We start from the raw sequence: 22,943 nt of genomic DNA, 5'->3' as shown, positions 1-22,943 counted from the left end.
AGCTTTCCCAGCAAGAGGTGGGGAGTGGCCTGTAGGATTTTTCTCCTGCTGCTTACAACAAGCGAGACCACTGAGTGATGTGTCAATGACAGCTCTCTATTCAGGGATCCAACTTCCCCACTCCTATCCCATCCCAGATTTATGTCCCTTTTTTTCTTTCCAATCTCCACCAGCTCTGCCCCTGCCTTATCACCACTCTGCAATGTCTTCCCAACCAAGAGGAAGGAGTGATAATTCCACAGCTCACGGTGACACACTCCATCACTTGCAGAGTTTTTCAGAATGATGATTGACAGCCCTCCTGAAATTGTGTAAAAATTAACATGTTTAAAAAAAAGAAAAAGAAAGAAAGAGAGAAAGAAAACCAGAATCTGTGGTCTGTTGATCTGACCCCGGGCAAAACACAGCTCTGGCTGTGGCTGTTTTACATCTAATCGCAGCAGCAGAAGAGCTTCCAGCCAGTCTTATTTGTAATTTTTTATCTCACTGTCCAGCTAAGTCAATCAATTGCTGCAAACTGTGTTCTGCTTCAGGGGAAAGAATAATAGAGAAATATTCAGCCAAACAATACGAAACTTGTTCCTACTGCTGTGTATGTGTGTTGAAACAGCAGCCTGTCCCCTGCCTGCCAGGTAATGCCACCAGTCCTTGATAAGACAGCTACAGCACTTCCACTCTCAGGAAAAGCAGCAAAAAAAGCCATCACTCACACCTTGGGAAATGTCCATGGAATAATTACTCCCTTCAAGACAATTATATCCACAAAAGCTCCTTCCCCTCAGAGGGAAAATCCTGGTGGAGGCTCTTCTCAATTAAGGTTTAATATATACCTCTATTTCTTCAGAAAAAGGGCTGTTCTCATTCCCGCTGGAACCACTCAGAAACTTTAATGGTTTTTGAACCATGCCCAGTGATGATGCATCTTCATCAGTGAAAAGAGTGCTTCCTTGCTTCAGGTTTTCCCGTGTTTTAGATACTTATCCATCACACTGCAGCATGCTGGGGATGAGAAACTGGACATACGATCACACAGATAAGTGAGATTTCCTACTTACTCATTTGCTCCTCATGTCTGCTCTAGGGACTGCATGGAGAATGGCATTTTCAGTGACTTTTGCTTTAGGGACACTGTTTGGTCCAGTTGCTGCCTCCCACACCAGCATGGCTGGGAAATGGGGTTGGACAGATTGGCATGGATGTTTAAACCCTGCTGTGCTCCTCAGCTGGAGGGTTGGAAGCTGACCAGCCAGGAGAAGAAAATGAGTAATAAAACTTGCAGCTTTCTTGCTTTGTACCCCTGTAAAACTGCTTCAGAGTAACTTTCATTTCAACTACCCCACAGCAGCTACACCTAAGAGTCCTGTGAAGAGCAGAGATTTTCTTTGATTGAATTATCATTTAATTTTTGTTCTATATTTAGCAAACCAACCTCCCAGCTGCTAGCCTGGGAGCTCCCTACAGGGTCTCTCTTACCTGGCAAGGGAGAAGAGAGATTGCCTCTGAGTCCCAGGGGCTTCCCATCAGCTCTTCCGTGCTTTCCTTTATGTCCCATTACTTTTCCCAACAAGCTGGGTGCACATCTTAGTATTGATTGCCACTCTCCATCACACGCAGACACATTTCTCTTCCTCACTGCTCAAAGAAAACTGCACTGTTGACCACAGACCAATAGCCGGGCTTTTATAATATCTGTATTGGTTATTAAATTTCTGAACTCTGTGAGAAAAAATGAGAAATACATATGAGAGTTCCTTGTGAATATACAACCAAATCATTTCACTCAGGGCAGCTGAGCTGCTTATCAAATAAATGAATAAAGCAAAGCATTCTTTCTTAACATAAAACTTACATCTTTAATAAACATCCGCTGCATGTTCTCATAAGAATCCTATTATACAACTTCCTTTATTGATTCATGTATTAATATCATTTTGTATTAAGCTGGTACATAATTGATGATATGGAAGTGTTTTCATATTACAGCTCCTTCACTACATAATATAACCCACTTATCATATTTTCAGCACGAAATTCAGAAAGTTCATGGGTGCATTATACATTGAAATGAACAAATTAACTGTAGAAAAGTACAGTATATCATTTGCAAATTGCATGCAAGCTAAAGTAAATACACAGCGCTAAATGCTGACTTTGATATAGTTCAGGTTGAAAGGCGTACATCAGCTAAGAGAAAAAAATATCTAAGCATTCAGTAGAATGGAAAAATCTCCCTCAGAAAACAAGACCTGATCTAGAGTTGAGTGCAATATATAGCCTACACAGCTGTGATTAGTGACTCTCCACAGGAAACAACGTCCCAGCTCCAGTAACTTTAGTGCTGGTACTGCCTTCCTGCAGCATCAAGTACTGCTCACTGTAAGCAAAAGAAGCAGGAGAAATCCCTGAGGGGATTTATTTTCCTTTAGGTTTTTAGGGCCTTGTTTTGTTTTGGCTTATCTGCAATTGAATAACCGGCTTCTGTAGCACTAGAACACCCAGTGTGGTGAGATTACACAAGGCTTAGGAGCTTGCTCTTTCTAATAAAACATACTTTAAACTAAGCTCAGAAAGGCATATAAGGAAGTCTTCCTGCCAAACAAAACACCAGAGCAACAGTGGCACAGCCCTTACCCTGCAGCCCTAGGAGCCCAGTGTTCCCCTGGCCTGACTTACCAAGGTTTCATCCTTGGGAGCTCATGTGACAGGTGCTCAGTTAGAACCATTCCTGTTGCACTGCTCCTCTTAATACTTTCACCAATGGAAAAAACATTGGTTTGCAAGAACAACATGCATGACACCTCAGCCTTATGCAAACATAAAGTGGGTTCATTTCTATGCAGCTGCAGCAGCAGCTCTCTGCCCCCAGTCTTGCAGAGCGACTGATGAGATGCCACTGCCTTCGCATGGACGTGCGCCAGCACAGAAGCAGCTCCAAGTTGCTGTTCAATTACCTGTTATCTCCTCCGTGCTGTTACACAGCTAAATAGCTCTAAGCTTTAATTGAACTTGAGAAAATAAGTGAGGAAAAACACTTTTTTTTTTTTTTAATAAAGACACCAACTAGCTGCAGCCATTCCATTCAAACTCCTGATTCCTACATTATCACGCTTCAGTGTTCACTGAAAGTCAAAGCATTACACCAGTGTTATACTATGAAATTAAAGCTATTGATGCTACCAATGCAGGTTTTGCCCTCAAGCTTTACCTTGGCCAGAGTCAGTCTTTACTTCTGTTGCCTAACTCTCGCCCTGACCCTCATGTTATTTCAGTGCCCAATACTTACTGCCCCAGAGAAGCTGTCTGTGATGCTCAGAGCCTCTCTCCTCGTCTCAGAAGCGCCTCATTGCTACTTTCACAACCGCCATTATACAGTCAATGCGTTCAAATGTAGTGCTACATAAGGCAATACCTACAATTCATCCACTCTCCTCCCATTGCACCATCGTTCACTTTCTCACCCACTAATAACATCCATCCTGTGCCCAGAAAAGTGATTATTAAATATTCATGTTTCAGGAACAGACACTTCTTCCACAGATTCGCCCACATCAAGTACAGTATTTCCTTTAATCTCCCTAATTCTTCCTCCCCGGTACAATATAATTTACAGCAGGCTCAAAATATGAGTTAATGCATCTTTTCTTTCATTACCTTTTCCCCAGCTTGAAAATTTATTATGTGTTCCAGCTGGTTTGACGAGGGTCAGATACATATGGGATGTTTCAGATTCATACACAGCATTTCAAGTAAGGCACAAGGCACAGCTCTTAGGATTTCTTCAGTGGAGTATAGGTGCCCCTGCCTGGGGACATGGCCTGAAAACATGATGAGAGCCCAATAGGGAGCTATTTCCTATTTCCAATGATTTGTAAACATCTTTGCTACTATACTCATTGAACTGCAAACACTGAATGTGCACCTATTGTCCGTTTGACCTTTTTCTTACAGCATTTTAATCTTGGATGTATTTTTAACAACAAATCACAACAATAAGAGATTCAGTTGCCATCTGATTTGATCAAAGTCACAAAGATCTTCCAGACAAGGAGAACAGCTAATATTTCTGCTTTATCCTTTTGGTAAGAGGATTAATAGCAGAAAACCATCCCAAGGATTTTTCCCCAAATCATCCTTGCCTTTTGCATGACTAGCATTGCACATGTAAGTGCTTCACTACTCATTTGTTAGTAGGAAGCAACGCAAATACTTCACAGCCATGGAATCTTTAAAATAAATTGCTATTGAGTTGCTGAAGCAATTGGCTGAGTTGTGCTCTGCAGCTCCAAGCCAATACCTTCATGCTGCCTGTAGGTGCTTGTCCATTTGAATCAAGAAGCTATTCCATAATACCTACATATGTGAGCAAATTTTTGTATCCAGATTCTTTTGCTTGGATCCCACAACCATCAGGTGGGAAGGGATGAAGGCTGAGAACCAGCAGATCCTGGAGCTTCCCATGCTGATGGGGTGTGGAGCAGCAGGTTGTCACCGTGACACCCACGGGCAGAATTAAAATCTGAGCAAATGGCAAATGCTGTAAAGTCTGACAGCTCTCCCAAATTCCCCTGAGCACAGGCTGTCTCAGAGTGGGTTCTTCAGTTTGCAGCTTAAGGTTTCGTAAGCAAGTTGAAATAATCAGGCATAGGTATCTCTAAGGCAACAGTTCTCATAAATACACACACAAATATAGATTTATATACATACACACACATGTATATGTACAGACACTTCCTCATTTTCCCTGCCTCACATTTAGAGGGCAGAAAATGGAAAGGCCCAGACACTTCTGCACCATGATTTCTCCTACAAAACCATTTCCTGGCACTTCCACCACTACAGCGCTGACTCATCTCATCTCTGCTGCCAGAAAGGCTGCTCAAGACCCATGGTTTCCTTACAGTTCCCTTGGACAGGCACTGACCCTTACTATGTGACTTTCTAACTCCCTCCCCTCAGAATGACCTGCCACTTCCAGGTTCCTCTGTGCAGTAAACAAGTCCTCCTCGAGGAGCATCACAATCCATTATTAATCCTGCATCACTATGTCTGGGACTTTCAGTCCAAGACAGAAATAAAAAGACTGCAGCACAGACAGACTAGGGCTGCAATCGGAGCAGGGTTTGTAATTTAATAGAACTACCTGGAGTAATGCTGTAATCTCTAACAACCTTCAGAAGTAGTTCAGAGAGAGATTCCCTAAATCCTCAAATCAGCTACAAATATACAGTTGCATTACTACTACGGATTGAAATGCCTTTGAAGTCAACAGAGAGGTTCTTATGGTTGTTTTTTTTTTATAGGCTTATGTGTTTATATATATATATATATATATATATATACACACACATGTATGTACATACACGTCTCCCTAGGAGTTTAATCGGGCTGGAGCATCTCTGAAGAAGGTAAAACCCTAAGGAACAGCACAGTCTGAGAGCCCTCTGTCTGTAGGATTTTTTTGTAATGCTTTTCTTTTTTGAGAAGAGAGGTACCATTAACTACCATTTTTCTTTCCTTCTCTGTTTTGGCAAGGTGAGAGTTGTCTCTATTCTTTAATGTAGACATCACCAACTCAGAGCACGGTCCCAAGGAGGCCAATTTGGAGACTGACAAGAAAATCATCCCTTCTATTTGGACAGAGAGAAATGGTGTTTTTCCAGCTGGAAAGAAGAAAAAACGTAAACCCTGTTGTGTAGTCCTGATCAGGATTGTTGGACAAATCAAGGAAAGCTTGGGCTTTTGCCAAACCAAGGATCACAGTCATGAGCTTTGTTTCCTTGCATCATAGCACTGATTTTTCCCAGGTTGTGTTTTTCAGGGCAGGAGCATCCCCTGCCAAGGGAAGCTGGATGTTCACAGGAGCCCCATGGGTCCCCATGCTGCCAATACCATTGAATCATTGGGTCACCCATTTATTTTTCATCCCCACTTTTACCTCACTCACCTTGCTCCCTTTATGGCTCTGTACCTGCATTCTCATATCCCTTTTGTGTTCACTTTCAATTTTATATTGTTAATTTTAACTCCTCTTTTCTCAGCTCCTGTTGGAGTCAGATCACTGCATCACCAGCACTGATGCTGGCTTTGATACCAGTAGAAGTACGTGAGGTTGGAGGTAATAATAGCATCCCCCTGCTAGCCAGATGCACTAACAAGCAGGACTGGATGGGAGACCAAAGGACAGAGTTTTCTACCTCTTTCCACAGAAGGGCTCAATGGAGCAGATCGGGGCAGAGAAAGGCAAAGGAGGTGAGAGACCGGTTAAAAACAAATGCAGGTATCCTCTGGAGGGCACGGGTCAGCTCAAAAATCTCAGGCATTTAAACTTAACCAACGACTATGAAAGCATTTCCAGATCAGAAAGAAGCTCTGCAGCATAAAGGGGGGAAAAGGAGAAAATCCATATTTGGTGACCTCAGCAAAATGGAAAGTTTTTTTTACATATTTCTGTCTCATATTAATTTGGGGGTGGGAGTTAATAACTGGCTAAGGGCCACCACTCATCACAGCGGTCCCACCAGGACACCACCCTTCTCTTCAGCTCTGGGTGCTGATGCCCAGTGAGGGCTGAGCCCATCCTTTGAGGTCCCATGGAGAGCAGAGCATCGAGTGGACTCAGTCTGCCACTGCTTTGCCAGGAGCTCAGCCCCAGAGCACGGCTGCACGTACAGAGAAAAGTTCATACAGAAATCATCTGAAAACCCAAGCGCATATTTTACCAAATCGTTCTTAATGTTGCCCTGTTTCTTTGTTTCAAAGCTTGACAAACGGAAACAAAAGAAAGGAACTGCAGACAGCAGACCTGGAATAAAAGCCTGAGTGGAGTGAGCATATTGGATGAGTAAAGCAAAGGAGGGAGCCTCAAGCTTCTCTAAACGTCTTTCTAATGCTAATTAAAACACAGCATAGAATTTCCCATGGGAGGCATCGTGGAAATTGAGCCTTGAGGTGGGAGTCTGAGTGAGGGAGAAAAAAATTCTCTGCTGGGTTTCTCCCCCAGTCCTGTCTCACTCCATCAGCGTGCTGCTGCCATGGCAAAGTCCCAGCCCTGACCTCACGGCCCCAGGCCAGCACACAGCCTTTCCCTGCACCACACAGAGTGAGCATCTCGTCCTCTGCATTCTCTGGAATCATCTCGTGCCATATCCGCAGAGATCAGGTGGGATTTATTTCTGGGATGAAACTCGGCTGATAAGACAAAGTAAGTTATTAATCCACTCAGGCCAGCCACCTAACACCCAAAGCCTGTTACTCTTGCTGACTGGAGAGAGGTATTTGATTGAATCAAGAGGGATTTGTTTAGCTCTCTCTTCTTGTTTAAGTTAGAAGACGCTTAAAATTCGCAGCTGGGGGTTGTGCCCCTGACAGCTCTGCAGCACCTGCGACAGAACCCACGAGCTGTGGTGCAGCTAAAACAGGAACGAGGGCAGGACCTGTGTGCTTTCTGCTACAGCCTTGTTTGGTATCAGGATGTCAGGACTGGTGATAAGAGCAACTCTGATCACTTGTGGCATTTTCTTTTTGTCCTGAATATTCTTTAAATACCCGTTCCTTTCAGGCTTCCTGACACTCCTCTGGCTACTTTGCAAGTTCTTTCTCTTTACCTCTCCCTTCAGGACACTCAAGACACACCTCATGAGATTCCCAGGACAGCACCACACTGCCCAAATTCCAGCCTCCAGCAGTTCCCTGTCCCAACCCAGGGGCTGAGTAGTTGTGTTTCTGTACCTCAGTGCTGGAAAGATGATTTCTCCATAGCGATGATTTCAATCTGTCAGAAGTCTGTGTTTAGCTGCTGCTTTAACCAACAGGGACCAGATTTTCTCTCTTTCTGTCAGAGGGTTGGATGGCAAAAACTGGTATCAAGAGGATCAGCTGGAGGGTGACAATAATGCTTATAGCATCTGAGCCAAAGCCCATTGCCTTTACTGAAAGCCTTTCCATTGACCTCAGTGGGGCTCGATCAGCCCTATGCTCCATCGCAGGATGGGGCCACTTTGCTTTGAACACATTTGCAGAGCTGGGCACCAAAGTTTCCAAAGACCACGGTCTGCTCCAAGTAAAGAAGTTTGCTAATAGGTAGGGGAAAAGGGAAGACAGAGGAAGCACTGTTCTTTCCTTTCCACATCTTTTCACACCTCTGTATGTCTTGCTGCCATTATACTTCTTGTTCAATATCCCTTAATGCCCACTAAAGGATCTGAAAAGAAAAATATATTGATTAATTTCTAACAGAGATGTAAAACCAAAAGCTCTTGCACAGCTAAACAAATAAGAGTAAGTAACTCAATTTTCTCCATCTCTATTTATCGCATTAAGCCCAAATTCTGCTTTCTGGAGAGCATGGGACATGCTGCCAACGTTCCCACAAGAAGACTCCCAAACAGCCCCAATAAACGAAGCCCTCCCACCACAGCAAACCCCATGCAGCTGCTCATTTGACTCAAGGTGACCACCCAAGGGTTGAAGTAATCAGCTTCACTCCGGAGCTGGTTGGCACCATATTGGTGAAGCCATAGGCTCTCGCTTTCTTCTTAGGCTCTCTCTCTCATTACACACAAATACTGAAAGTTAATTAGCTGCTTGCATAAAAAGGAGGAGGGCTGAGGGAAGGTGTGACAGAGACAGGTGGCTGTCACAGAGGAACATCTCTTCACGTAAATACCCATATCCATTCGCAGGCTCCAGGAAACCTCATCCCTGAGAAAATACATGCCAGATGCAAAGCATCTGATCCGCAGCAACTTCCTCTGCACAGCTCCTGGTTAATTATAACTTTGAGGAATAGCAGTCTATAATCACGTACGTGGAAACTCATTTCTCTTTAAATGGAACCTGGCTAACAGTTGCTTTTTACTGGAACAATTTTCAAGTAAACAAGCTCTGAAACTTGAAAGGAATCTTAAACTCCATTAAATAATACAGTTCCTTAGCAGGAATTTCTCCTGGGAAGGGATGTCTTCTAACTCAAGTGCCATGTTATGACAAGCATGACAGACTTGATAGCGATCTGTTCCAACTCATGACATTGCTTAAATTAGGTTAGATAGAATCTGTACAGGCTTTCTAAGGAAATCTCCTCTGGGTGAAAGCACTATTATTTTTGTTAATGGCTGTGAATTATGATTTGCTTCTCCTAGGAGTCATAAACAATGTTGTTACACAGTAGTACATCATGTAATGTATGTAATACATGATGCCTTAGTAGGGGAGGAAACTATTACATTTGCATACATTAGAGCTACGGCTGTAATCAGAATGTGTTTTCCCACTCCTTCACTGAATATGTATGGCTTTCTTTCCCACTTCCCTTTCTGTTACGGACGTCTCTTCCTTGACCTGGTGTCTTGCTCTATTTTATTCAGACTTGGGAAGGGTGCACCCTTACAGCATGTTCCCATTGCTCTGCAAAGACCAAGCAACCAGCTTCCTTTCAGACCACTTCCCAAACCTCAGCCGTGCCTCAGCCATGTGAAAAGACAGATGGAGGCAGAAAGCAGCTCAGCTCCACAGCTGTGGGCTCACTCATACATTGCATACATCAGGGCAGCAGTCAGCAGCTGACGGCACCAAGGACACTTGCAGGTATCAAGGGGATTTTAAGGTAGTAGCAATGCCCTGCAGCCTGAGCAGGTGTCAGCTTACACCTCAGAGGGCTGCCAGACAGGGCTGTGTGGGAAGGAGGACAAACCCATCCTGCTGCTCCAGTCTCCACAGAGCACAACACCTCTGCACAACCAGTAGCATCAGGGTGGGAAGGCCCAGGGCAATGCATCCAGCGTTGCTTCATGCAGTTGTTTCCAGGGGATCACATCTTCAAAGGTGCAGCTGGGTTCCTAAATCACCAAGGTCTTACTCAGAAATCCTGCACAGCAGTTTACCAGTAGAACCCACATTTGTATTCTCACACGCCTTTGATCATTCATGTCTTGAATTTAAGGAAAGCCATTCAAGTACAAAGCAAGATGATGAAGAGACAGACTTAAAGTGATTGTTCTGAGCTTACATGAATACATCCATTTCCCCATCAATAAAATGAAAGCTGAGAAGACTGACACCCATTTGTAATTTGCAATGAGGAGCTGGAAGCCACCGGAGCAACATGGACAAAGAAAATCAGCAAATGGTTTTGCTGCTTCACATAAGCACAGAAATGAAGCAGCAGAGCTGCTCTCAAATGATGAGAAGGCAGTATCCCAACACAGGAAATAAATCATAGAATGGCTTAGATTGGAGGAGACCTTAAAGAGATTCAGTTCCAACCCCTTGCCATGGGAAGGGCTACCAACCATCAGGGCAAAATAACACTTGGGACTTTGGGAAATACACTCCCAGGTACACTGATGCTGATCAGCACAGAGCAGACCTTCACCATGTCCATCACACCACCAATGGCTTGAGCAGGGGAAGAGGAGGGCTCAGGTCTAAGTGTCAAAGCCTTACAGTATTGCTGGGCTGCATGTTCATATCTGAGTTATTGCCGGTGTGGAGAGGTTATGGAGAAACCAAGAGCATTTCTTACTGACTCGAACCAATTTCAGCACAGGTTTCCAGAGAGACACATTGTTATTTTTGAGCTGAAAGATCACTGAAGGCAAACTTCAACCTTTCAGACAGCCTATGGATAGCACAGCAAGCAGTGAGGGGCAGATGCCTGTGGAACTTCTGTCACCGAAGGGACACATAAGGATTTCACTGTCTTGCCACACAGAAATATTCTCTGTCTCAGAGCAGATTTATTGTTGGGCTGCCAGGGAAAAGCTGCTCTTGTTCCTTTTCATTAGAGAGAGGGTGGTTGCAATGTGAGGTTTCTGAGTGCTTGCTGAGGAGGAGGTGGCATGCCTCGGTACTCCAAGGGTTTTAATACATGACCAAAGATGTACTCAGAGCTAAAAGATGTTTACGTGCCTAAAGGCACAGAGAAGAACATGGGCCTACATCCTTAGGGAAGAAAGCACTGAAATATTTTGTTTCCTGGGCAGGGCTTACTGCACTTTCCATTTCCTCAGTGCCAGGAGCACCGCATCTCTCTGCTCCGGAGTTTTGTGGAGCTGCTTGTGCTCCTACTTGCACCCTATAGAGAAATAAATGACCGTGCAGAACTGGCCTTTGTACTAAAGAACAGCTAGAGATTTCAAAGGAAAACACATTTCTCAGAAGGGTGTTGCAATTTCTGAGCCATCAGGACATCTGCCATCTGAGCCAATCAAACAGTAGCTGGTGGTTTGACTTTCTACATTTGAATTCAATGAAAATGTAGAAAATTCACATTAAAACAGAACAAACGAACAAAAGCAATGCATGATAACACCTTAAACATTTCTTGCTTCTCTCTTCCCACATGAGACCCTAACCAGAATCACATGAGCATCATTTACCATCTAGGCATGGACTAACACCAGCACTTGCTCCTGCATTCAGTCTGGAAATATGGTTAATGCAAAGCAAACAAGAAAGAAGCAGACCTTAAACCACCATTCCAGCTCAGCATCCCTATAGTAGGAGGTCATGCATAGACATGAGCCCCTCATGCCTGCTCAGCTCCAGTGCAGCCTGTGGGGAATTTGGTAATCGTATCGTGTGATGATTTTGCAGTGGATAAGCAACAGCATTCCACCTGCAGTGCTGTTAGTCTGGCTCCTTTATGAAAACAACACTTGTTTTCAATTAAAAATGGATACTTAAGGCTGATAAGTGTTATTTGATCGTTTTTGTGAAATTTTATGCTGTATGCTCTCCAAGCTACTGCGTAAAGTTACACTTAAGGAAAAAAAAAGATATAAATCATAAGCAAACTCATAAAATCCTCACCCCTTAAAAGTACTGCATGAGTATTATTTAACCACCATGTATGCAAATTAAATAGCAATGGGTGTGGCACATATGCAAATATCTAAACGTACCCAGTCCCCATTTCTCCATTATGAAATGCCTACAGCTATAACTCCCTGACTTGACGAGCTGCTCAGCCTCTAATACGATCTTTGCCATTGTAATGAGGCCAAAAGAATGGCAGATGGAGCAACATCAGCCCATCTTCACAGTCTTTCAAAGCATTTTGTAGGTGTCTTTGCAAGTAAGGCACGATCCAGCTCTAAAAATGACCTGTGCTTGGGGCACACTCATTATCACTGCTGTTTTCAAAGGTGGGGTCAGTGCTTTTTTGAAGGAAATATGACTGCTCTTCTGACTGACCTACCTGGCACTGTCACAGCAATGAGACAGAAACGCCCACAGCGTGAGCTGAGCCCCACAGATGGGTGGGCTTCACACACAGTCTCTCTGTGGCTCAGGGCTGGTGTTTGGGCTGGTGTAACTTCACAAGCATTCTCCTCCATCTTCTCCTGATATCTGAAGTTCCCCCCAATTTTGCCTTCCTTTGAAATTTCCTTTTGAATTGCTTACCTGAGTATTCTCACTAGAGATGTGAGGACTTCCTTGACAGCCTCCCCACATTCTTCTCAGAATTTCACAAAGAACCCTCCAGCTGCTCAGCTTCCATCCAGGGTCCTCATCAGAGGAGAGAGATATCAAATGTAGTTGCAACAGACTTGGTAACAGAGGAGCTTCTTTCAAACACCACCTCCCGTACCTGGCAGACTCAGACTTAACACAAGGATTATTCCTCTACCCTTTAATTAAAGGGTTTTCCTTCAGTTTCAAAGCAATAGAAAAAAGCAGCCCAAACGTGTCTTGATCACTTTCTTCCTTTCTAGCTCTCATAATATAAAAGGCACCTGACAGTTTTTCTCTCCTGTATCACTCTCATCACACCTGTCATCAGGACTTTCCTCTGAGGATGCATTTTTAGACACTTCTTTCCAAAACCAGTTCCCCACCACCATCCACAGTAAAGCCAAAAAGCCAAGGCACAAGGAGGGGAACACCATCCAGCCCCCTGGGTACAACCATTTAACTCAGTCAACAACAGCCTTTGGAGATCAGCTTCTTTAGGGAGAGCAAAGATGACTCCAAGGAGAGCTGGAGGAACAGAAGGGACGAACAAGAAAACAAACAAGGATTTGTGGGGACACTCTGAGCACAATATACAAGAAGCCCCATCCACTGCAGATAGGACATCCTGACTTATGACTGCAGATCTCACAGTAGCCTGATCAAAGACACTGTCCAAAAAGCACAGCATTCATGACTTGCGCCTGCCTGTTCTGTTCTCAGCTAATTATCCCTTCCTTAGCTGAATGGAAGACATTCTAATCTGTTTTTTCAAAGCTCATTCCATCAAATTAGGCATCAAGGCACACAGTGCCTTCACTGCTGGTAAAGCTTGTACCAAGCAACTACTGAAGACAACCAAGCCATCTCCTGTGCTTTGGTCTCATGAGTCTGCCAACATAGTCATCCATTTGACATTTCCACAACCTGCTGCACATTTTATCACTTTATAGCCTGTTTCTCCACAATGTCACTGTATACATACATTTAATGTGATCTGACCTTGAGAAAAAAAAACAACAACAAAACTGTTGTTATGCAACTGCACACATAAATCCAGCTCAGCCTTCATGTCCCATTGCTCCTTCTCCATACTGAGAATAAACTAGGTCCTGCTGAAGCATATGGAAAACCTCTAGATCTAAAGCTATCAATCTCCATCTTGCCTTCATGCTGCTTTGACCAAGTAAACTGTGGTGCCACTAAACTTTCCTAATAAAAACAATCCTTCCTTAGTTAGAAATGTATAAAAGCAGTGAATTACAGAAGTCAGGGCCATAAAGGGGGCTGAAAAAGCCTACTTTCTCTATACTGATGGAGGAGCATATCTACACAAACTATTCTTGAAATAAGTTTTTTTAAGCTGTTCTGAGAAGTACTGGGAAATAATCCTGCTGTACTTCTATTTTGACATAATTTTTTATTTTTCCATAGTTTGGTCCTTTTATTGTTTATTTTTAAATAAATTCTAGATCTACATACATTTGTTCTAGATGGAATGAATCAAATTAACAATTACTACTTGTGTTTGGTTTTGGTTATATTGTTCCCTTGGTTTTTTTATATACATTAAGCCCATGTGTAAAATACACAAGACACTGTCAAGATGAATTGGAATCCTTTTGACTTTAATTTCCAATCTGAAAAGATTTCAAACCATACGCCACACAGAAAGTTGGAGAGTATCCTATAGGGAGAAATAATGAATAAATCAATTCAATGTCTTTCCAATCTGACAAAACAAAGAAACATTCTAAGCAGAGGTTCTCAGGGACAAAAATCACATTTTCATCTTTTCACTGTATGTGTTAATTTATGCTTTACATATTTAGAAACTAGTAAATTTGAATCTTTAAATCCTGCTGCTACATCTCACCATGAGCATCAATCAAACAACACATCGTGTCGCCCTGGTAGATTTAAGCGCCATGTACGGTGCACTTGCAGTTACTACTCTTCCTGGTTTGCTATGGGATGGTTCTCCACTGAAGCTTTTTTTCCCCCCCAACCACAGATGCACATCTCCCTCAACTTTAGGCTCCCTCCTGACCTGTCATGTCAGTGGGAGAAAGGTCTGAGGACATTTGGCTTTGCCACCTTGCAAGAATATCCAATGCTTTGAAATATACTTCAATAAGTGAAAACAGTTGTACCCAACTAAGCGACAAACATGAACCTCCTAAAACAGAGCAAAATAGAGCAGAAAGAAGCTACCTCTTTCAGGGTTCAAGAAGTGGAAACCAGCAAGATGAAATTTCTGGAATATCGTTGTCCTCCACCTAATAGAAAATATTTCTTCCAACCATGCCATATGTTGAAGCAGTTCTGAGCTCAGCTTCTCATCCTGCGATACCACTGAACAAAAGGGAAGGAAAAAAGGGCTCTAATGTTCTAACAGCTCACTACAAGATCAGATGCCAATAAAGCTAATCATATGAGCCAGGATTACAGTTTGTGTGTTGTATTTAGTCCTGTTTGCATCAATAGGACATGAGTCAATGGTATCTTTGACTCTTGAGCAGACAACCCTTTTCACAAAAAAAAACTCTCAGGTCATTCCCATTTTGAAAGCCCTATCATTACCTGGATTTTCTCATGAGGCAGATAAAAATATAGATATAATAAAAACTAGAATCACTATGTATGAAAGAGATCAATGACTTTCCTGCCTGTTAAAAGTCAGAGAAGAACAGAAGACTCTTTTATAAATACAAGTAAACAATACCTCATAAAAAAGAAAAAAAGAAAAGAAGCATCAGGATTCAATATTAAAAAAAGAAAAAAATGCCTTCAAAGTTCTTCTTCCAACAACCAACAGTTTCTTTAAGCTTTTCAAAAACTCCTTCTTGACCTTGAACATCCCTGCATGCATTCCTCTGTTACCACTCCCTCCTACCTTCCAGTGGAGTCACACGGGCTGACATCCCGTGTACCTATCAGAGAAACTATCACCAATGGCACAGCACAGGGAGCTGTGCTGTAGTTGTTCTCATGGCTACCACCATCTTTACCATACTGGCTCACTCTGCAGCTTTTGATGCAAAAAAAATCAAAGAAGCTAGTAATAGCAATTCATACCAGAAGTAGACTCTTCATCTTCAACACAGTTAATATCACTGGTGATCAGCATACCCAAATGGAGACAGGTTCTGCTCTCCCTCTCTTGAACAGCCCACAGGCATCCAGATAATCCCTTCTTCTCTTCATTAATTATGCAGGATGATTAGGAGCGACATAGAGGTGCTGCAGGCTTGGCTGCCAACAGTCTGCAGTGACAGTCAGAGTTCTTGTCCTCCACAGACACAACCATTGACACTAACAGCATGCCAGAACACCTCCAGGAAATTAGCTCTTGGAGAGGAGCAGATGGCTTGAACTGAATCCAAGTGAGGCTGAAGTGAACGAATCCAAGCACAGCCAAAATGCAGGTCCAGAATAGGGATTTATTTTTTTTTAAGAACTCATGGAAACATCATCTTTCCTTCGTAGAAAAGCACACTGTCCACATTTGCCAATGCTGTGCCTTGCGTCTGACACTTGGCGAACTCCAGCTGCTTGGGTTGCATCATTAGTCCCAGAACATGTCACTTCTGGGAAGTATTGTAATAACTCAATGTGTCTTGAAACTCAGCTTGGGAATGGTACACCAGCTCCAGCTGGTTGGGAATGGGGAACAACTGCTTTTTCTATGGCTCACATAGCCAAGGGCATATCTGATTTGCACTGAAGTCTTTTTCAGAGCTCTCTGTCAGCATCTAATGCCAACTTAGGGCCCCACTCCCATTTTTTCAGAGCAATTAGTGTCTTAAGACCCATCTAGATCAAAGATGGAATTTTCATCCATGAACACCCATGGTAACAGTGCTCCTACGAGAGGTCGTAAAGCTCAGAGCAAAGTCTTTAGGAGAGCAATGAAGAAAATAGGCCATTTTTGTCAATAGCTCTGGAGTAATTGTTTTAATGGAGATGAATTAACTTCAGACATGATTTCTTTGGGGTGGACTTATTGCATAATTTAATCACACCAATCAGATGACTGTTACGTCCCCAAACTTTTCTCAATTTTCTCACATGTTGCTGATAAAATGCCACAATTTTCTACTCACATTTGGAGAACTGGAAGAGTCTGTGTATGCCCACTCCCTGGAAGCATTTAAGGCCAGACTGAATAACCTAGGCTAGAGGGAAGTGTCCCTGCCTGTAGCCAGGAGTGCTGGAACTAAATGTTCTTAAAAGTCCTTTCCATCCCAAACCATTCTATGGTACTATGTTTCTAAGTCCACTGGAATCTTAACACCTCAGTCGATCTCGCCCATGTACAAATGCTTCAGCAGTTAAATACCCTCAAAGGAATTAAGGAAAAGGAAGGTTTATTTGCACTGAAAGAAGTTGGGTTTTCCAGCTCTCCACCTTCTTAAGAATTACAGAGAGGCATTCTTTTGTAGATGGACACTATCTTATACTCCACGCTCATCCTGAGCTTCAGGAACCGAATTATTTCACAAGGCTGTGGCTTCCACCATTCCCCTCCTTTGTTTCTCTCCCCAGAACACGCCTCTCCTGCTGATGTTTTTCAGCACTGAGCCCTGTTAGTGCTGAGATTATCTTGTTGTTCTCACCAATCTCTCTGGCATCAGTTGTTAAAAACACACTCAGAGCGGCACCGGCAACCCCTCACATCCATCATATTCTACCCCTACGCAGACAAGATTAAAGACCTCTCAGTAATTAAAGATGGAAGGATGTCATTGAGAGGTACAGGCGAGCCAGGGAAGGTGGGTTATCCAAGTGACACATCTACGATTCTCTCCTCTTTTCTGACCCTTGTTCTGAAGGCTAGTGTTTTGTAAATCAAGATTAATGAGAAGAACAGCACTTAAGTGCACCTGATCATAAATCTGGGAGAGTTAGTACACTCTCTGACAAGATTAATATATTTTATATCTGACACTGCCTGTATAATGCTCCGTGTTCAATTTATTACTATCCCAGACCTGAAAGCAGAGCATGAATTTACTTGCATTGTCACTTGCGCTTTCTGCAGAGCATTTCGTGGACAATCTTATATTCATTTTCATCCCTCTCGAGGTTATTTTTGTTATGAAAAAAAAACAAAACAAACCCACAACTTTTTATTTTAATATAATTCTAGCATCATTATATACAAAATATATCTGCAAAAAGCCACAGATGACTGCTGCTGTTAGTCAGACTGGAAGGACAACAGGTGCAGAATTTTTTAAGGAAACATATCTGTAAATGCCAATTCACCTACATCAAAACATTTTGTAGATAAAGAGTGATGTAAAAACCTGTTATTTTGGGAAAAAAAACCTGCAATCTGTTTAAGCTACTTTTAAAGATTTGTTTCTCTTTGAAACAGACTGCTAAGAGAACTGCTTGCTTTCTCTGAAATTTAAAGTCATCAGCAGATCATTCTTCTAAGTTTAAAAAGGTTTGGCTTAAAATCTAGTGACTACAATTTACTGAAACATTTTTCTTTTTCCTCCTCCAAAATTCCCAAAACTGCTGAATTAAAATTGTTGAGATTTTTGTGGGTCTTTTTTGCCTAATTTGGGACAACAGTATTTTTCAGATCTCAAATTCCTGGTAGTTTAGGAAAACAGCCCCCATTCAGCCATAACTGATACCCAGACTCTACAAGGAACCAAAGCCCACTTGGGATAGTTCCTTAGCAGGTCTTCAGGCATCAAGAAGTTCTTGACCATTGTCAGAGAACACACTGATGAATTTCTTTCTCAGATGATCTCCTCGGTGGGGTAAAAACATCTAGGATTGGCTTTAGACACTGCAGGTTAAATCCCTTTGCACAATGGCCAAATCAAGAAATGCAACAATCTGATACAAAACTATCAAAAATAATACAATCCAACAATCCCACATAGTGGGCAAGGGGAAATGGGACTCAGTCTAGTGGAAGGAACTCCTCATCTGTCACTTCCTCCCCATTTACTTCCCTGTCCTACTCCTGTGGGTCCAGCAAACCACCCCAGGGATGATGGGGAAAGGAAGGGCTGTCAGCACACCTCCTCCCACAGCCAGTCCCACCCTCCAGGACTCTCTTACAGCCATACATGCCAGACAAACAGTTGTTGTCCCCTCCTGAATCAAATTCAGAACCAGCAGAGGTCCCCAACTTTTCTTCCTTCAGGGAGCAACATATGGGCACAGATCATCAAGCTTTCAAAACGCTCTTCGAATTCACATCAGAAGTTCAATGGCTTCCAGGCTGACATATGCCACGAGAAATATGTGCATGATGGAAGCTGACTGCACCACCCAAGTTTCTCTCTCAAGATTCATCCCTGTTCACAGCTCCCATCCTTACACACTTTGATTCCCCTGCGCACGCAGCCGTGCTCCTCACCAGTTCCTGCCCTCTGCCACAACATTTCCTAAGTCAGCACCCTACCAAAAGTTTGCTTCTTATTATAATTTCTTGCTCTTCAGTACCACTGTCACCTCCTCCCACTGCACCATATGTTCCCTTTCTCTTCCCTGCTGAGCACTCTCTGCTTCTGCAATCCGACAGCTGAAGCAACCTCCTCTCCTTGATCCTTCTGAGCACTCAGTGCTGTGGTTGATGCTCTGCCCTCCTCAGGAACCAGACCCACACCTGACAGTCAGGGTAATGGTAACTCCCAGACTTGATTCACTCCATCACCTGGTGCCCGGGGTATACTGGGACACAGAATCTCTTGCTATTTGTCACTTAACACAGGACATCACCAGCACCACCAAAAGGCTTCCTGGATGAACTCTCTAAGAGATTCACAAGTTCAGGATCTTGCCTGTCAGTAAACCATGTGCTCCCTATACGTGCCCATGACTAAAACAAGGCAAAGTCAAGTCTCCTAATCTTCCCTGCTATAAAACACCCAGCAATCAGAGCCTTATTAGCAGATAATGATTTACTTTCTACCCACCATCTATTTGCAAAGATCATCCACTCTCCCTGTCTGAAGTACCATCAGGGTTTCTCCATAACTCTGCTCCATTTATCAATATAGGGATTTACACTGTAAACAGGACAGCTGCATTACTGAGTCTAATTATACCCTGAGAAGACAAAGCACCGTGTGCCCACACACTGTACTGGAATTAGAAGTCCAGGTAGAACAGAAGAGAGGCTTTTAATTAAATGATGTCAGTTACCTTTCACAGAAAGCCTACAATTTAATTTAAACACACAAGCAGGAGGAGCAGTAGGTCAAACACCTTCCCCCACCTTGTGAACTTCAGGCCCAGCAGCCGCCAAACATGGCACCATCATTTCCGCCCACCTGCCTCAACGTGTAGAAGTACTTTATCCTCTTTATTTTTTTTTTCTTTTTAGTTTAATTAAGAGCAAGAAAAAGGCTGTAGTGACTCCATAGCATGTCGGATTTAATCGGCGTAAGACCCCACTGTATGTTGGATGTGTGTGTGGCAGCAGTTTTTAATAAAGGATTACAGAATGCACCTGCTGTGGCTGAAATAGTGTGAGCTTTTCCCAGCTCCAGGAGGCCTGCATTTGGTCATGCTGGGCTCCAGCATTTATAACTTATCAACCTTTGGAGTTGGGATGCAGTCTGAAGCAGGGCAATGATGCCAGCTGGTTTCATTTGCCAAAAAAACATACCAGGTTTTTTGCACGAAACTAGGTAAGTGTTTGCCTCTATGGCTACTCCAAAGATGGACAGGAGTTCTTTGTCTCAGGCAACACCTAGATAATGACTTCTATGCCAACAAGTTAATTGCAAGAGCAAAACTGCAAAAAATATTCAGATTCATAGTCATGTCTCCTACAATTGCTCCAAATTTAATGCAATGAGCTCTGTCTTTTACAAAAAAAGCTTACTGGGGCCATGAAAAATAAACACATAGGGTAGCCATCCCCACAGCCAGCTGGTTTTCTAATTCTTTTCGAATTTTCTAATTCTTTGCTTACCTCACTCCTCAGTTGCACCACTCACAGGAGGTGAGACATGGGGTCATTCGCTTCCTCCATCAGATCAGTGCGCCCCAAAGCTTACAGCACATGCACCTGACGTGAACACTGTGTTCCCACCAGCTGAAGCAGCCATAGGTTGTGTGGGCAGAGTCAGGGTTACCAGGGCAGATGAAGCACCTGTGGGCTCTCTGGAGGCCTGAGGAGCCTCCTACTCATGAATCTGTCTCAGTGCTGGTTTTGAGGTCATTTTAAATGAAGAAAAGCTTGTCACAGACCACAATTGGCACATGCAGCTCCCCAGCTCCATTCAACAGCCCTTACAAATACCAAGCAACAGAAGAGCAATTAAACTGACTGCTTCACCTGCACAGGGGCTGCAGAGCTGTACTTGTGCCTGTCCAAAAATGCCTGGGAAACACACATCTTTGGAGTGTTTGATATCTCCTTTTGACTAAATCGCTTGTCAGCTCATTGCTCGCAGCTGCCAGTGTATACCAGACTATTTACTGCATCCAAGCCATTCCCATTCTAATAGTACACAATAGAAGAGAAAAGCATACTAGAAATACACAGAGCAGTGACAAGTGTTAATAGGGCTGCTATCCTGCTTTAAAGCAATTCTATTAACGCATTATACTGCAGCTGAGGGTAATTATTTCCAAGGGAAATGGGTTTTGCGACCATGACCCATGGTAGGCTCTCATAATGGTGATTAAATTCACATCTGACTAATATACATAAGACATTAACTGAAGTTTGAGGATTTATTAAGATTTGCAGAGACATCTGCAGGGCCACAGAAGATAGTCTCCTTGAGGTAGAGAAGCAAAACAAAGTGAGAAAAGCTTATGCTGGCCCATCAATTACTGATTATCAGTAGTATATCTTAAAGTGGCACTTCTGCAGATGTAACATTTCATTCAGCTAGGAAATGAAAATAAAAGAGTTCTGGCTGCTTATAATTTGTTACAAAATATTTCATCTTCAGTTAACACAACTCCAATCTACCACTGGAGATCAAGCTAATTTGGGAGCACAGGGAAGAGGAAGGAAATAAATATGGAGCAATTAGATTCACAGCATCTCGTCCATCATGACCTTCTTCCTTTCTGCACCATGATGGCAGCCCAAGGCTCTGCCTCTCAGTACTTCCCTGGCACACAGATGAGCAAAGCAGTGGTAGATATGGCATACCCTTATTCCCTGGTAGCATCCCACTGACTAAGCTAGTGCTGGAGTTTTCAGAGCCAGGAAAAGATTGCTGCTCCTGCAGCAAAATCCCCACCTCTGTCTCCCCATAGACCATGGGCTCAGGATTGCATTCTGTCTGCACTTACAACGGTCCATATCAATCTCATCATGAGGTATCAGAGGGCAAACAGCAGAAGTGATAATGCAAGTTATGCTGTGCCTGCTACAGCATTGGAACATAAAAGCCTTTCCAGCTTCATAAAATAAATCCTTCTATAGTTTTCCACCATGACTTGTTATGATCTCTACGGATAAATGAGAGCAATACCATCAAACTAACAGCTTCCCACATGCTCTGAGGTCTGCTGTGCCATGTCAGCATGGCATCTGGCTGCAGCTGGGGAGCATTTGGCAGACCTTGAGCCGTGCTTGATGGGAAGCAATGCTGCAGCACCCGTCTACAGGAAGCAACCAGGAACACGGCTACAAAGAGCTTCCCCTGCTGCACAACACCATGAACACACTTGAAGAATAACATGCTATTTTAAATGGAAAAAAAACCCAAACAAATGCATTATTGACTACTTCTGTCCACGAAACAGAAGCGCACGAGATTTGAACAAATCTCTCCCCACTTTCTTTCAAATGACATCATATCATACATAAGAGAGAAAGGGAAAAGAGGGCAGAAGTGAGGAAAAATTGGATCTACACATCAGGTAGATTGAGTAGAAACAGCTTTTACCATCCAGCCAAGTCTTCAACTGCAGATCCCATCATTCCTCGTGGCTGCAGCATGCAGTCAGTATTTGACAGACAAGTTGGCAAAGCCCTTCACATCTTCCATCCCCGACTCACTGAGCACAGATCAGAGCTGCAGACAGCTGGGCAGCACTGCGGTCTGCCTCTCCCTTGGCCTTGTGCCACAGGGATGGAACAGGAATGGCTGAGGTTTCTTAGCCTGCACTGTCATAGGCAGCAAGGCAGAGAGAGATGTAATTGCTTTCAAACATTGATTGAAATCCTATCGGCTCCATCATTCATGCAGACATTCTACTTGATAAATGCGTGCACTGAGATGGCCACTGTCTTTAAAGGAGTGTCTGTACTTACTCAACCATTTTGTCATTCTCTGGACACAACACAATTTCCAAGTGGATCTCAGACTCATTGCAGAACTCTGATTAACTACAGGACCAAACCCAGCACTTCTCTCAGGCAGGTGACGAATTCTCCCTTACTGTCCTGTTTGGCCACTCCCCAAAATCAACTGAGAGCCCCTAAGGCAGAATTGACATAGAATGGGCTAAGAGTTGGGAAGGAGCCAGTTTTGTTGGTGCAGAGG

The 22,943-nt window shown here is 43.2% G+C and overlaps 1 long non-coding RNA gene across 2 annotated transcripts; it reads right to left on the bottom strand.

Annotated features, from left to right (window-relative positions):
• Positions 1–1,635: 1,635 nt before the first annotated feature.
• LOC140257950 (uncharacterized) lies at positions 1,636–20,505 on the bottom strand. Of its 2 annotated transcripts, none has more exons than XR_011905145.1 (3): positions 20,405–20,505; positions 7,729–8,200; positions 1,636–1,716 (listed from the first exon to the last, which is right to left on the bottom strand). It is a non-coding gene; the product is annotated as an uncharacterized lncRNA (long non-coding RNA). The 2 variants fall into 2 exon arrangements; XR_011905146.1 differs by lacking the exons at positions 1,636–1,716; positions 20,405–20,505 and adding exons at positions 12,406–12,510; positions 14,668–14,744 and having other exon boundaries at positions 8,087–8,200.
• Positions 20,506–22,943: the final 2,438 nt, after the last annotated feature.

This window comes from Excalfactoria chinensis, chromosome 12 (genome assembly GCF_039878825.1).
Source record: "Excalfactoria chinensis isolate bCotChi1 chromosome 12, bCotChi1.hap2, whole genome shotgun sequence".
In the NCBI taxonomy this organism is placed as follows: domain Eukaryota; kingdom Metazoa; phylum Chordata; class Aves; order Galliformes; family Phasianidae; genus Excalfactoria; species Excalfactoria chinensis.
Note: the sequence above shows the minus strand (reverse complement) of the source record. Positions and strands in the feature narration are given on the sequence as shown.